Below are 15,643 nucleotides of genomic sequence, written 5' to 3' on the forward strand. Positions count from 1 at the left end.
TTGAAAGGTAAAAACATTCAAATACATGGTCTCCAACTTCGTGGAGGGGATTACCTGTTCAAAGCCAAGGATAAACAAAGCTCTTGGAGAGGAATGGAATAGAAAGCAAAATCCTATATAGTCAAGATTTTAAGTGCTTAATTTGAGGGATGAATCCGAGAACTATACCCCATAAGTGAGCTTTAAATGAGAATCTTACAATAAGATGAATTACATGTAATATCAAAGAGAGAGGGTGTTCCTCACATGAGTTTCAGCAAGAAAAAGACGTATCAAGGAAGGAGTTTGCAATTCATCCTTAAAGTCCTGGTACCAATTTATTTGGTGGGCAAAGTTGGGTCATCCTGGAGAGTGGTAGAAGAAAAGTTGGAGAGATAGAGCCAGTTGTTAAAAGTATCGGAACACTACACTATAGCATCCACAGGGCTCACAAGGGATGATATCAGCATGCACATGCTAGCTGACCTAACAAAGAGTAGAGACAATGGAATGTCTCATGCATCAAAGGTACTCTGCCTAAATTATTTTTGATCTATTGGCACATCTCTTATGATCTACTAAAAAATTAAATTTTTCATTCATCTATTGTATTCAACAAGCACAAGTCAAAAGCCTGGATTATTAATGATGTCAGATCTTGTATTACTAAAACAAATGCATAAAGGTTCCCTTTCTGATGACAAAAAGAGAGTCATTTGTTTCAATCACGGAAGACAATCTTATTAGACATTGCCAACTCACTGCCCAGCTGGCTAGTCACCAATGCACAGCTACAAACAAATGGAATCAGAGGACTGTCAATCTTCAGATAGTGTCAGTGCCCCCAAATAATAAACTTAGTGGGAGATAAATCTGTTATGACTTGGACACTTTCCTTAACTCCAGAGCCTTCACATTCAGCATTTCCATAATGTGTCCTTTCGTGCAGCAGCACGGCTGTTTGGCAAATGCTAGCGAGGAGGATCTAAGACGATCTTACCTGAATGTAACTTTATTCGTCCTCATATACACTCACTTAACCTTTTGGGAACGTAATGGAGTGAAATAAGTAAAAAAGTGCATCGTTTGACTTAATAATATCTACTCAGTTTTTACAACATGGAGGTCTTGTGCAAGATTTCTCTTCCCCCTAGTCACAAAGTTACCGTGTTGCATTTTTTTCTATTATCTGTAGAGTACAACCTTAAATGTAGGTTTTTATCTGGAGCTCACCTTTGTATAAAACATAAAGTTGGGATTCAATTTGATTTTTATTTAGCAAGAAAGGACACTTTCTTAGTAGCACCGGAGGATAAAATAGCAATGCCCCCATAAGGGGAAGGGGAGTGGACCAAGGGGATAGCAACCGATGGCATAGAGATGGGGCATAACCATGAAAGGTATCTAAAAATAACTAAGAAACAGAAAGAACAGCATGGGGAGGAGGCAAGGGCATGAACTCTTGCTTCTCATGTAAACCCTTTTCTTCTCTTCTATCATTTCAACAACATTGTTATTATTTATGTATTTCAAAAACCACATTTGTTATGCATGCTTCCCCCCTTGACTGATTTCTCCAGCTGGAGCTCCATTTGAATTCCACTGATTCCCCACCACCCCCACCACAGTTGTTCCTTTTGGAATGACTTCTCAAGTCATCATCCTAAGCAGTCCTCAGGACACCTTGGGGACAGGAAGTTAGCTGACAGGGAGAAAGAGTCACAGTTCCCAGGGACCACTGGGGAAGACACAGAACCAGCAAGGATGAGGTTTGCAGAGAGCTCTGAGTGCCTTTCGTTCCCCCCACCTGTACACTGTTTCTCACTAAAGAGGACACACCCTTAAGTCATTCAGCAATAATTTATCTGTGAAACTATGATGTTTTCCCCCATACCAAAAAAAAATTTAATAGCAGAGTCTACTGCCTAGCAAGTCCTAGTTACTCAGAACTACCACATACTTCTGATAATGCCCTACATGTAAACTCTCTTAGAGTAGCCTCTGAAGGGAATAAAAATAACCCGAATGTGTTTATATAAAAGATATCACAGAGCTTGACAAAGAACACTGGACTGGAAATGAGAAGACCTAAATTCTGGCTGCTAGATATGACCCTGAGCACCTCTACCTCTATAATCTTCAAATTCCTCTTTAAAAAATTGGTTACTGAATAGTTTTCTAACCATTTCATATTTTAACAGCCTGGAATTCAAACACACGATTATGTTCCTAGAAAATGTCATAGTACTAAAATACCTAATAAATAAGTTCTGAACCCAGTAAGAGAATTTTACTGAAACACATTTTCACACAAAAACAAATGATTTCTACAGTTGATCTTCCTTTGAAAATATGTCTTTGAAATGCCATTAATTGGTAGATAAATCGTTGAAAGAACTTAAACATCTAGTTGAGTTCATATTATAATTCAACAAGGGTTCAGTGTGTTCTGCTTAAGATGAATCCTTAAAATTTTTTATAGTTAATAGATTTGATGTTGCCAGTTCATTAGAGAGACATATTGTAATACTTTGCATTGTTCAACATTTTTACCAGCCCAAATATTTGTTCTTCCGGAAGTCTAGAGAGTATCTCTGTGGGATAAGCTAGCCTCTTGTGTGCATTCAGCATACCGTCAGCCATACGGAAGAAATCCTGCCCACTTCTGACAGGACAAGCCAGGTGACAACTTCCCTAAGCCCTTCTAGTCATCTGTCAGACTCATCTGGAAAAGTCCCACACCTTGATAACTAAATTTTCCACTCCTGACTGAGGAATGCTGGGAGATCCAGTTTTGTTTCTACAATTTATAGAAAAGATTATAATTTTTTCCCACCCTTTAAAGTTCCCCAACTATAAGACTTGGTTGGTATCCCAGCATACAGCTGAACAAGTAACTGGCCATTTCATTGTACCTATACATTATTATTTTTCTAGAAAAGAAAACATAAAATAGTTGGATTAATGACTGTATCTAGCTAAGCAGTCTACTAGCTGTTGGGCATTTAGGTGATTCTAGCTTTTCATTGCAATGAAAAATTTGAAGATAAGAGAAACAAACACTCAATTCAAACACAGTCAAGAAGAAAATAATTCCAATCCAAAGAATGAACATATCACAATCACCGTGTGTAACAGCTTTAGTTCTATAGCTGGAAAGGAAAATTGGAGCTCTTTACTAACAATGGAAGGAACAGACAGAGAAGAAACTCCCACCCTGCACAGCAGGATAGAAATTTGAGAAGAGGAGGATCCCCTTGGTCCCCTTGACTTCCATTCTACCCCTTGCTCATCCTTTATAGTCCGCTCTCCACCTACGCCCCAGCCAGAGGCCTGTATGTCCCCTGTGGAGACTTGTACCAGGCTGCCATCCGGCTCTGGTCCTGCCACTTCACCTATAATGGATATCATTCATCATCATTCAGTAGAATCCTTCTGAATATTTTCCTACCAGTCCCTATCCACTTCCCTTCTGAAACTGCATCCTCTTCTGGTTCCTAGCATAGCTCTTTCTGAACAATCTTTCTTCTACCTAAAACGGATATGCTGCTGTCTACCAAGGAGTTTTCCCTGGTTGCCTTAATAGCTTTTCAATAGGAAACTTCTTCTTTCAAAGGCCAACCATCAAGCATATAATGAAGATTCTGATGGAATGCTCTGTAGAGTTCCAGAACAAAATGCTCAGCTTCCAAATGCAAACCCTCCACCTTGCATTTTAAATTTTTATATACATCCCTTCTTCCCCTGATTCCACTAGAAAGAAAAAGTGAGCTTTTTCCTGAGTTCTTTAAGTTAATGTCACCATAATATGCCCATTCATATGGGTTTGAAATTCTTCATACCCACCCTTAACTCTCTTTTACTCCTACATCTAATGTCACCAACTCTTGTCAATTCTATTTCCTGAAACAGTCAACGTTTGATTGTTTATAGTTGAATCAAACATGGCAAAGGCTGAGCAGAGAACTGGGACCCCTTCACCCCTGCAGCTGCGAGTGCTTGTTCTTGGCTGACTGCCAAGGTGGGAAGCAAGAGCCCAGAATGCAGAAGAGCTGCCTTTGATGTAAGTGGGAAGAGCTGTCAGAGCTGAGGTTCTCAGTCCCCTTCCCCAGTCTGCTGCTCCACCCTAGGGGGAATTCACTCCCAAGACCTGCCCTATCCCAAAAGAGGACAAGCAGTATTCATTGCGGTGCTGAGCACATGTGAGCTCTTCCCTGTGCCCTAGCCGGAGGTGCCACGCTACTGAAAAATCAAAAGTGGACTGTAGATTTCATTGTAATTAGTGGCAAATATCTTTCTCACTACCAATTTCTCCCAGTTGATAGAAAATGCACTATAATTCTATAATATGTTCTTTCCTTTCTCACAACTTGCTATAGGATGGATTTTACATGCCATTCGAAGGACCATGTATTAAAGGCCTGTTCCTGGGGCTGGGGATTTAGCTCAGTGGCAAAGCGCCTGCCTGGCAAGCACAAGGTCATGAGTTCGGTTCCCGGTACCGGAGGAAAAAAAAAAAAAAAAAAAGAATTTAAAGGCCTGTTCCTAACATGGCACTCTTGGGAGGAGCAAAAGCTTTTAAGAAATAGAGTCTAGTGGAAGGTCTGTTGGTCATTAAGGTTGTGTCTGTGAAGAGGACTGGGGACCCAAGTCTCTTTCTCTCGCTACCTTTTGCTCCCTGAACTAAGAGCAGATAAGTTTTGCTCCACCACACACTGCTACCTTAAGACCAACTGATCGTGCACTAGGATATCTCCAAAACTGTGAGCCAGAATGAACTCTCATTAGTTGATTACCTCCGATATTTGATGTGGTGATGGGAAGCTGACTGACACATTGATAGCCTTTAATGAAAACCCTCAGCCTCTCTCATCTACATGTTTATGTAAAGAGCCCACTTTTCTTCTCTGCTTCTCCAATCTATAAGTCAGCCCTACTTTCACTCCTCCAAATATGTACCATTGATTATCTCACTCCTGTACTGAAAGCTTCAGTGGTGAGGAGCGCCAGGTACACATCATCTACAATGTGAGCGTTCCTACTATGGTAAGTTCTTATTCAGAATCTGTGCAAAGTATAATACAAATGCACACATGCAACAAACTGGCAATAACCTATAACCCACCAACTAAGAAATGATAAATTCAACTACATCCACACTGTGGGATAATATAGAATCATTTTAAAGAATAAGATGATGACATACACATATATCCACCATGTACTTGCCTGATTTTGTATTTTACAGGTAAATAAAAATTGGGGAAAAATACACACCAAACATTTAAAACTTAAGCACTTGAGCAGAATGACTAAGGAAAAAGGTGACCTTTCATTTCAATTTTGCTGCTGTTTTATAAGCTTCTGTGTTACTTACATATGTGACAGCAAGTATTATTTTCTTAAAGATATAAACCCATGACAGTGTTTTAAAATTTGTTACCTGAAGGCTTCATTTAGAAATTGTTCCTATTATATTTTCTTTGGGATGTATTAATTTTTTTTGTGTGTGTATATATATATATATAAAATTTAACAATATAATGCACTCACTAGACTGTGTATTTATGGAAGGCAGAATCTACACTCAATACTCTATAGTCCTCTTTGTATTTTCCTAGAATATTTAGCATAATACTTACATATAGTAAGACTGTGTGTGTGTGTGTGTGTGTGTGTGTGTGTGTGTGTATATATATATATATATATATATATATATATATGATCCTGGCTGCCAAATGGATTGGCTTGAGAGATGCCTAGGAGAGTAGTACAACACACTTTTAGGTTTGTCTGGGTAGGTCATGAGTACATGGCCTTGGGGACTCTATCTGGTCCCCAGTCCTCCTTCCTCCGTGGCTCTTGCTTACTTGCTCGGCTTCCTAGCATCTTTCTCCCATAATGTTTCTACCTTAGAGTCTCATGACCATGGAATGAAACCTCTGAAACTGTGAGCCCAAAGAAATCCTTCCTCCCTTAAATTGTGTATGTCATGTGTTTTGTGTCAGTAACGAAAAGCTAACACAAAGAGAGAGAGAGAGAGAGATGAACATATAGTTTTATCACTAATTTCTCCCAGTTAGTGAAATACGATGGAATATGGACTGTAACTCTGCAATCACTCCCATAATGCTATATTTAGTCCATATATATGACTATATAGTTTTGTATATTTGCATATGGAATACTACAGGCAAGCAAATAAATAAAGATCTGCATTATGTTTTGTGCAAGCAAATCTGTCTTGATCATTGTTGTGGAGTGTCTAAGTCACCCAATGTTTCAAAAAGGAGAAGAGCAATTCAACAGAGTATGGGTAATTAGGTACAGAACAATGTGTGCACAGCGGTATTAACTCATTTGTTTTAGTCAGGGCCATGTAGGGGATTAAATACATCAGCAAGAAGCCCCTTTTTGCACAACCAACACTGGGAAACTTTACCTCATACTGAGGGAGAGGGTTGTCTAAACCTTTTTAGGGTAAAGAAACAAACCTGAAGACCCAATCCGTCCCAAGGAAGTATCGACTTTATATGCAATATCCTGCCCAGTGAAAAATAAGCAATAGCTGGTGTTTAACTAAATCTTTAAAATCTTATAGGACAAAAGTAATTACCATAGAAAAGAACAAAGAAAAGCAAGTTGAGTCTTTGTCCTTTAACAGTTGATTTTTTTTCCCTAACCCCAGGTAGCTGAGAGGTGGAAAGTCTAAAAACAGAATCAAACATGTCTAATCTCTTTTATAACAATGTTCTTATTTTAACCATGTCATCAGGGGAAATGGCTGAAAATAGTGACAAATACAACATCAATAAACATGATAATAATTGATTTTTCCAGAGATGAAAAATTTGAAATTAGTGGCCATTTCCCCCAGAGCTTTGGCTGATTAATTTAATGTTCATCTTACTCTTTCAAAGACATCCTCTTACTGCTGATCTGCTCTGCCAGACTTTGTGATCGGTTTTGTGGTTTAGGACTGGGTTAAAGTATATTGCACAGTTCTGCAGTTTTAAAGAGAATCCTGATAGTTTTAAGAGTGCAACAGCCAACAACAACAACAACAGTTAAGGCACATAAAGCAATTAAGTTTCCAGAGACTGGAATCTAGATATACAGACAGAATATAAATGCAGGTTTACAGAGAGAATATAATTACTGTGCTACTCAACATTCTTAGTTCTAAATATTTAAGAAACAGATTTTGAGAGATGCTACATGTATATACCTCAGAGCACCCAACTTTGACTAAACTAATTCAGAAATCTCAGCTGGCAGCAAAATAAAATTCAAATGGTGTTCTTCCTTCCTTCTTCTTTTGTTTCCTTCTTTCTTCCCTTCTTCCTTTCCTCCTTCTTTCCTTTATTCTTACTCCCATTTTCTTCCTCTATCCTTCCTTCATCCCTCCCTCCCTTTTGTAGCTCTAAAACAATTTTAAAAATCTTTAAACTGCTGCAAAGTTTCATGTTCAGATTGATACAGAGAAAGAAGTGCGGTCAAGATTCTTTTACTGATGAGTAAATTAAGGCAAAACAGGTTCAAGGATTTCCCAAGACTGTAGTGACTAAATAACAGGGAAACAGGTGGAATCTCCTGGAATCCAGGTTCACACACTTTCTATAAGTAGCTCGCTCTGAAGCATGTCAGGAAGAATGCTGGTCAATCCCATCAGAAACAGCTCCATTCAATACTCACATAGCCCCCAATGACTACTGCATGAAGCCGTGTGTCTGGGTGTGCAGAAGTCGAAAATCTGCTCCCTCTCCATCTCTCTCTCTCTATCTCTCTCATTGCTAGCCAAATGTCTAATTGCTCGGTAGTATATGCTTTATCATCATAACATGTAAGAATAAACTAATGTTCACATTTTGTGGACTAGGAATTTATTAGATCACTTTACCCCATCATCTGTACAGGTGAGCTGTAGCTGTATGTTTGAGAAATGTTTAATATGGCTCCTGGTCCTGGCTACCTAGTCCCCTCCCTTTAGAGCTGCCCTTACCAGTCTTTTGAACCTTACTTTTCTTGAGGACATTGCTGTGCAGTGTAGTGTATCCTGCCTAGAATTCTTGCCTAATGTCTTGTCCCCTGCAAACCCACCAGAGGATGGCAGCTTTCACCTCCCCCAAAAGCCCTCACTCTCACCTTTATATCTGCCCCATCTCATGGCTCTCAACATTTAACCTAGAAAGAAAAATATATCATTTATGATGATACATGTAGCCTTCTAAATTAAGCAGTTCTAATTCTGAACTTCCCAGCAAAATCATCCATGTGTAACTGTTATAGTTGTGATCCAATATAGTCCCCCAAAATCTCATTGTGTTGAGAGCTTTGCGGCTGACGGGATTTTCAGAAGTAACTGGATCAGGAGGGTTTTAACTTCATCAGTGAATTAAATCACTGATCAAATCATAACCTAATGGCATTACTGGGAGGTGATGGAAGTAGGAGGTAGGGCCTAGTGGAAGGGAGTAGATCCTGTGAGCACGACCTTGGGGACTGTATTTGGTCCCTAGCTCCTTCCATCTGGCTCTTTCCCCCTCTTCCTGCTTCCTGGCTGCCATGAGATAAGCAGCTTTCTTCAACCATGTCCTACCACCATGATGTCCTGCTTCACTGCTGTCCAACAGTGGAACCAACCAACCCACGGAATGAAGTCTCTGCAACCATGGGCCAAAAGCAAACTCATCCTGCATTAAGCTGTTTATGTCCGGCACTTGTCACAGTGACAGGAAGGTGAGTGACGGTAGGTTTAACTCAAGCTCTGTTATTCATCCCCAGTGTTTTCATCAAAAGAAAGAAAAACAAATAAAACAGGAGACAATTAGAGAGTGTCAGGAATGCAAACAAACTTCCTTTTGACACTTTGCACAGAGCGACGCTCCCTAACAATAGTACAAGTGAGATACAGCAGAGTCTCCTTAAGGTCAAGCTCCCTAGGACAGGTCTGTGTCAGGCATCAATAAAGGACTGTAGTAAATAAATGAAACCCATCTCCAAGGAAAAAGAAATCCCTTGTAAAATAAGCCAGACACAAAGGTATGCTTCCTGACTTCTGTCTTTCAGAGATCTTGAGGCAGAGTGATTCTGGGAATCTAAGGAAGCTGCAGGACCGGTGGGGAGGCTGGGGCTGGGGAATCGAGTTAGAGTGACAGACGCAGCCTGAGTCACTGAGTCATGGTCCCCAAGCACAGGCCCCATTTATAACCTGTGCTTTAACTTTGTTTATCTTTGCAGAAATTCGCAGAAGCGTCTTACTTTCCAGAAGTTGGGACCCTGTAATCATTACTTGTCTTTGGAGAAAATGAGATTATGCGCCTTTAATTCCTCTTCTCAGAAAGTCGGCATCGTAATAGATGGCTCCTCGCTGACCCTCCATCCCGGCGCGGAGGTTCTGGGTTTTCACCTTTTCCTGCTGGTCTGGATGCTGTAAAAACAGCAAAGGTGGTATCCTTGATACTTAAACTCAACCGCAAACAGAACAGGGAGAGAGGGGCTCACCTTCTCAGTTAGTGTGTGTGACTCAAACCCCCAGCTCCCCTAGGAATGGACATGACTTTGCGGAAGTGAAAGAACCAGTGATAGAAATGTTCAGCTTGTGGACTGCTAGGATGCTGTAACAAAGAAGCACACCCTGGGTGGTCGAAGCCATGGAAACGTATTCTTTCACACTTCTGGAGGCCAAAAGTCTGAGATTGAGGTGTCCTTGGGTTGTTTCCTTCTAGGCTGCGGGGGACAGTCTGCTCCAGGCCTCTCTCCTTGGCTTGTAGAGAGCCTTCTTCCCCCGTGTCTCTTCACATGGGCATCTTCCCCTGGGCATGTCTGTCTCTATGTCCGAATTTCCCCTTTAATGAGAACAACAGTTGTACTGAATTAGGGCCCAGCCTAATCCTTTCAACATGACTCCCTTTCTAAACACCCCATTTCTCAAAAAGCCCTATGCTGAAGTTAGGCCTTCAACATACGGATTCTGGAGGACACCCCTGAAGCCATACCACAGTTCAATGAAATCAGCTGATGTTCCATACACAGAAAGGGTTTTGGTGACAAGGGAGCCCTCTTCTGCCATCTGCAGCAACGCTGGCTGCCTTGCCCCTCTCCTGTGTGTGATTTTACCTCCGCAGTCAGCTTTCACCTTAGAGGCAGAGCCTCTCACAGTGTCCTTCCTGACCCAGCTCTGCACCGATGGAGGACAACAGCAGTGCTGGCTGAAGTCCCCTCACTGTGTCAGGAGCTATTCCCCTGGTGGCACCTTCAGAACAATCAGTTGCAACCTTAAGAAGAGATTCTGGGCTTCTGAAGACTCCCTCTTTGCAGGCTTCAACCATGCACCAACCGCCTGCCTACTGCTGCATTCCTTGGCTCATAGCCCTTTCTCCCATCTTCAAAAACAGTAGCAGTAGCATAGGATCCTCAAATCTTTCTCTCTGGCCTCCTTCTTTGACCCCAAAGGGTTCATATAGTGAAGCCAGGCCCACTCAAATAACCCAGCATTGCTGCCTCATCTCAAGGTCAGCTGATGAACAACCTTAACTCTTTCTCACCATATGAAAGATCCATAGGTTCTGGGATTAGGGTGTGGACATCCTTGGGGAGATGCGGCATTACTCTGCCAACCATGTTAAGCAAAGACGAATTCCTTCCTACAAGGGACTCTGATCACAAATGTGATGACAGTGAAGCTTTTGTACCATTATGTAAGGTCTGACAGGGTGTACCATGTTTTCAGAACTAAAAGAGGACCTGAGTAAGGGCAGTTTGGAATTCAGGGGGCTTAAACAGGAAGGAGAATCAGAGAACAAGAGAGTCAATATAGTCAACACTTGCAAGAGAATAAAGGATTTTTAACGTTTTTACTTAAACAAGTTAATAATGTTAGAGAGTACGGCAAGCACCAAGATGAGGTGAGAGCATTAAATTGAAAGTCTTTTTTTTTTTTTTTTTTTTTTTGGTTTTTCTCCGGTACCAGGAACCGAACTCACGACCTTGCGCTTGCCAGGCAGGCGCTTTTGCCGCTGAGCTAAATCCCCAGCCCCAAATTGAAAGTCTTAATTACAGATTTTGCACTTTCCAATTCCAAGGAATTGAAGTTCCTCACTCCACAGTTCTTACCCTAGCAAATCAGTTTTCTGGAGAGTTCTGGCCCAGGAAGTGGGAGACAGTGCTGGACAATCTAGTAGCAAGGTCATACAGTCTCCTGCAGTCCCTGACCACAGCTATGGTCTTGAAGAGTCCTCTTGAGTCAATAAATTCTTTCGCCAATCTCTGTTCCGAGTCCACAACCGAGCACCCACAGGCCCAGGCCCAGGCCCAGGCCCAGGCGTACTACCCAGGTTCTTCCTGGACCTTGCAGCTCCTTTCCTCAGTGATCTGGGCCAGCTCATCCTCAGCCAGGGGATGTTGTGATGGGACCCTAAATATGGAGGGCCCAAGAGTCAGGAGGGGAGGTAGAGGACATCCTATGGGTGGCTATCATGACCTAGTAGGGGAGAAGTCTCTGCATTATCTTTAGGAGGGTAGTTCCAGATCTTCCCAGGAATGATGGACTACTTCTGCAGCTTGGAGGGTTTAGAAGGATATGGGAGGGGGATCAAGATTAAGAGGGAACCAACCTAGATGTCTCCATGCCGGCAGGGCTAGGACGAGGTTGGTGTCAGTGGGGTATGTAGGCAACAAATTTTAATACTCTCTGCACGTGCATGGACCTGAGAATACGCAGCTCCTCAATTTTGGCACCCTCCACACTCCACTTGCATCGTGTCCAGAGTAAAGTACACAGTGTTGCATCTTGCCTGTCCACCACAAGAAGGAAGTCCAAAGATGACTTGAGGAATCTGAGTAACACAGGCACTACCAACAAGGCTAGGTGTTCTGTGTTCACAAAAATCTGTTGATGCCTGCAAAGGAACATCAGCAACGAAGGGGACCAGAAAGCACCAGACTTGACCGAATTTCCAGGAGAGTGGATCACTTAGCTATTATTGCATAGTGTTGATTTAAAACAACCACCACTTGTGTAGCTCATGATTCGGTCAGCAGTTTGGTCTGGGATCAGACCAAGATTTTGCCTAGGCTCACACGTGCACCCATGCTTAGCTAAGGACCAGAACCTTTCAGAGCTTTCACTGACACAAACAGCCCACTGTGGCACATGAGCCATAGATTTGCCACCACTCAGGTGGAGACTGGGATGGCCTCAGCTGAGATATCTGCTCCATGTGCTTGCTCATCATTCAGCAGGCTACCGTGATCTCCAGCCATCCTCTGGGTACTGTTCCAATGAAAAATAGCACCTCCATGACTCCCAGAGCTCCAGATCTAGGCTCAGGAATAGGACTTCACCACTTCTATGTTCTGTTGGCCAGTCAAGTCACAAGGCAGCCCAATTTTAAGGTCAGAGCAAACAGGCTCTCTCTTGATGGGAGAATTGAAAAAGTTGCATTACAGAAAACACAGATACAGGGAAAGTGAAGGGTTGTGGCCCTTCTGGTAACATATCAATTTGCTAGATTCTGTCTGGATTCACATTAGGGACTGATCCCAAAGAAAATCCATCCCTAAGACAGCAAGGGAAGTAAAAAAGTGATCAAATTTTCAGGCCAATCATTTCAAGGCAAGCGTTAGACACTGTTAAACAGATCTGATGTGCCCCCTTGGAAACTCAGCAGGACACAAGGTCCTGAGCTTCATTCATTGCAGTGATCTCTGTCTGTCCCCTCTCTTAGTCAATTTAGAAATGACTCCATGACTTCTACCTTCAGAGCAGAGCAATTTGTAAACACACAGAGGGGAGCGGACAATGTATTCAAACAAAATAGAAATGAATTCCTATAATCAACCCAGCTTTCTCCAGCATGGTTTTTCTCTCATTGTTTGATTCAGAGGAGAAGGAAAACAGGGACTTGATCTGACACATGAATTGCACTGAAATGCTATTAAGTCTGACCATGCAAAAAAAAAAGAAACAGAAGAGAAAATTCCTAAAATATTGAGGTTGGAAGCCAAGCACAGTGTACAGTTTTGGGAAGGCAGTCTTTACAGTGAAGCCCCTGGACACCTGTCAGAGTGAGCTCAGAGGCAAGGGGTGCAGTGAGAATACTTGGAGCACATAACTTCTGTCCTGGGTTTCATCATTACAACAACCGCATGTGAAACGTCACTCTGCTCCTTTGAAAACTGGAATTTAATGAAGTAAACCATAACTAACCAACTTTTTCTTACTTTCACTATGCAAAATTCTTTCCTCAGTTTTTTCACTCTTCCTGGTTCCCTTTTGCTATTTTTTTTTTCTTTCCTCTTCTCTGTTTTCAGACTGTCCTTCCCCATCAAGTTAAAAGGCCAAAGAAGCAGAACTCATAGGCCTTTGGTTTCCTGCATCCCATTTCAAGATGTGATGAGATCAGGTGGATTTGCAAAGGAACAGAAGTGCTGTGAGTATTACCTCATCACGGCCCCAGAAACAGGAATTTGGAAGGGAACAAAAGGAAGTAATTAGGCCTCTCCCTCCTAAAATGCCTCTAAAAATACAAATTTCAGAAAACATGTGCTCAAGAGTGAAGAAGAAAGAGCTTTTGGATTCCAAAACACAGTAGCTCCTAGTGTGAAGAGCATTTAATGACTGTCTAGCTGTAAATCAGTCTGATCCCCCTAATTAAGCAGGTGTCTACCTGAGCTCAAGAAGACGCTGTCTCCAACAGCACCCACACTAAGGATAGTTCTTGGATATGAGTCAATAAGATACTCTAAATTGAAAGCGAGCTTTACGTACTCAACAAGAACAAAAGATGAGAAGCAGCATAGCATGTGGTAAAGAGCACAGATCCCAGCAAGATGCCCTGACTCGAATCTGGGTTCCTTCAGTGTTGTGGGTTGAATGGTGTGTCTCAGCTCCAAGATCCATATGCTGAAGTTCTACATGCAGCACCTCAGAATATGGCTTTATTTGGAGGCAGGATGGTTACAGAGGTGACCAAGTTCAAAATGAGGTCATTAGGATAAGTCTTAACCCAATGTGACTGGCTTCCTTATAAAAAGGGACAATTTGCATGCAGAGAGAACTCCATGGGAAGATGAAGGCAGAGCTCAGGTAGATGCATCTACGAGCCAATCATGCTAAACATTGCTGGCAGATGACCAGAAGCTAGGGAACCAACCATACTGACAGCGGGGTCTCTATCTGGCCCCCATAACCGTAAGCCAGTACATGCCAGTCACTCGGTTTGTGATACTTCATTGCAGCAGCCCTGCCAGATTACTACAAGCAGTTACCATCTGTCTTCTGGTGTGACTCAGGTTTCTCTTTACCTCCCCTATAACATGTGAATGATAATCACAGTGTCTAACTCAAAGGGTTGTTGGGATTCATTAAATGAACTATTATGTGCAAGTGTTTGAACAGAAGTTAATTCAAAGAAAGAAGTATATGAATATTTGTTAAATAAAGATTCATTAAAAACCAACATCTATCACTATAGGAATTATTAGTAAATTTGTGTGACTCTTCAGCCAGTGCAGTATTAAATAAAAAGTCTTTAGAAAACCTAAATGTCATTACTTATTTCAAGCATGGTGTCCAAATTGTTATTCTTAGACCTATGCTGTTTTCTTTGTTTTTATTCCAATAGTGTGATCTGGCAGGGCCGAGGGCCTTTAGGTTTCTAATAAATTATTAATCTTGGAGTTAATAATTCATGTTAATTGGTGCTATAAGCACTTTCTCTGGCAAATGTGAGCAAAGGTTACAACTTTTGAACAGCAAAGGTGAAACCTTGTGTTAGTTTCTTTTTCCATGGCCTATCAAGATGTGGAAGACAAAATTTAACCAGAGCTGAGAAAGTCAGATAATTCCAAGGGTAAAGGCTTCCAGGGGCACTCTGCGCACTAGCTCTGCCTCCCGGGTCCTCCAGGCGAGGAGGTCTCCAGGGAGCCAGCAGACTGCAGTCCCACAGGAGGCTTCCCAGGGAGGATGTGGCCAGCCATGCAGGTTTGTGAGTCTTTGACAAAACAACGTATACTAATTAAAAGTATCGATTTCTTGTTGATCAAGAAAAAATTTTTTGCAGAAACTAAAAGAAGGCATCGAAAACGTAGCTCGCCCAGAATGATTTTTTTTTTTCAACTGCAAAGTGCAGAGTTAAGAATGGAGCGCATCCACGCATACCAGGTAACGACACAGAATTCTAAACAAACCCCCACCAGCATCGGCTTCTTTGATTTTCACGAATGTGGGTATGATCTCCCTTTCTTCTCCTAGGGAGAATTTGAAGCGATTCCTGACTGCAGGCCACGACAGGAAAGACATAAAAGGTTTCCCACCTCAGTAAATACGTGTGCCTTTTCCACGTCACTGCTTCACCCCTGGGTCTCTGAAGCAGACACAGAGGCCCGGGTGCCCTAGGTGTGAGCGCCCTTTCTGCCTGGATATTGAAGTGAAAGTTCCATGTCAAGTCACAGACTGATGTAATGAAATAACTTTTTTTTTTCCCCATTTGGGGAATGAAATTATTTTTAGCAGCTTTTTAAAGCCTTGATTAAAAGATAGGCCTAAAACATGCCAAGAATGATGTCTGAAGACTTAGGGTAACAATGAACTGGGCTCACTGATTTCAAGAGCTTCAAGGCAAGAAGTCCAATCCCCTAACTCGTGTTTTCTTAAGGAAAA

Source organism: Chinchilla lanigera, unplaced genomic scaffold (assembly GCF_000276665.1).
Source record: "Chinchilla lanigera isolate Chin_1 unplaced genomic scaffold, ChiLan1.0 scaffold00006, whole genome shotgun sequence".
Taxonomy (NCBI): Eukaryota; Metazoa; Chordata; class Mammalia; order Rodentia; family Chinchillidae; genus Chinchilla; species Chinchilla lanigera.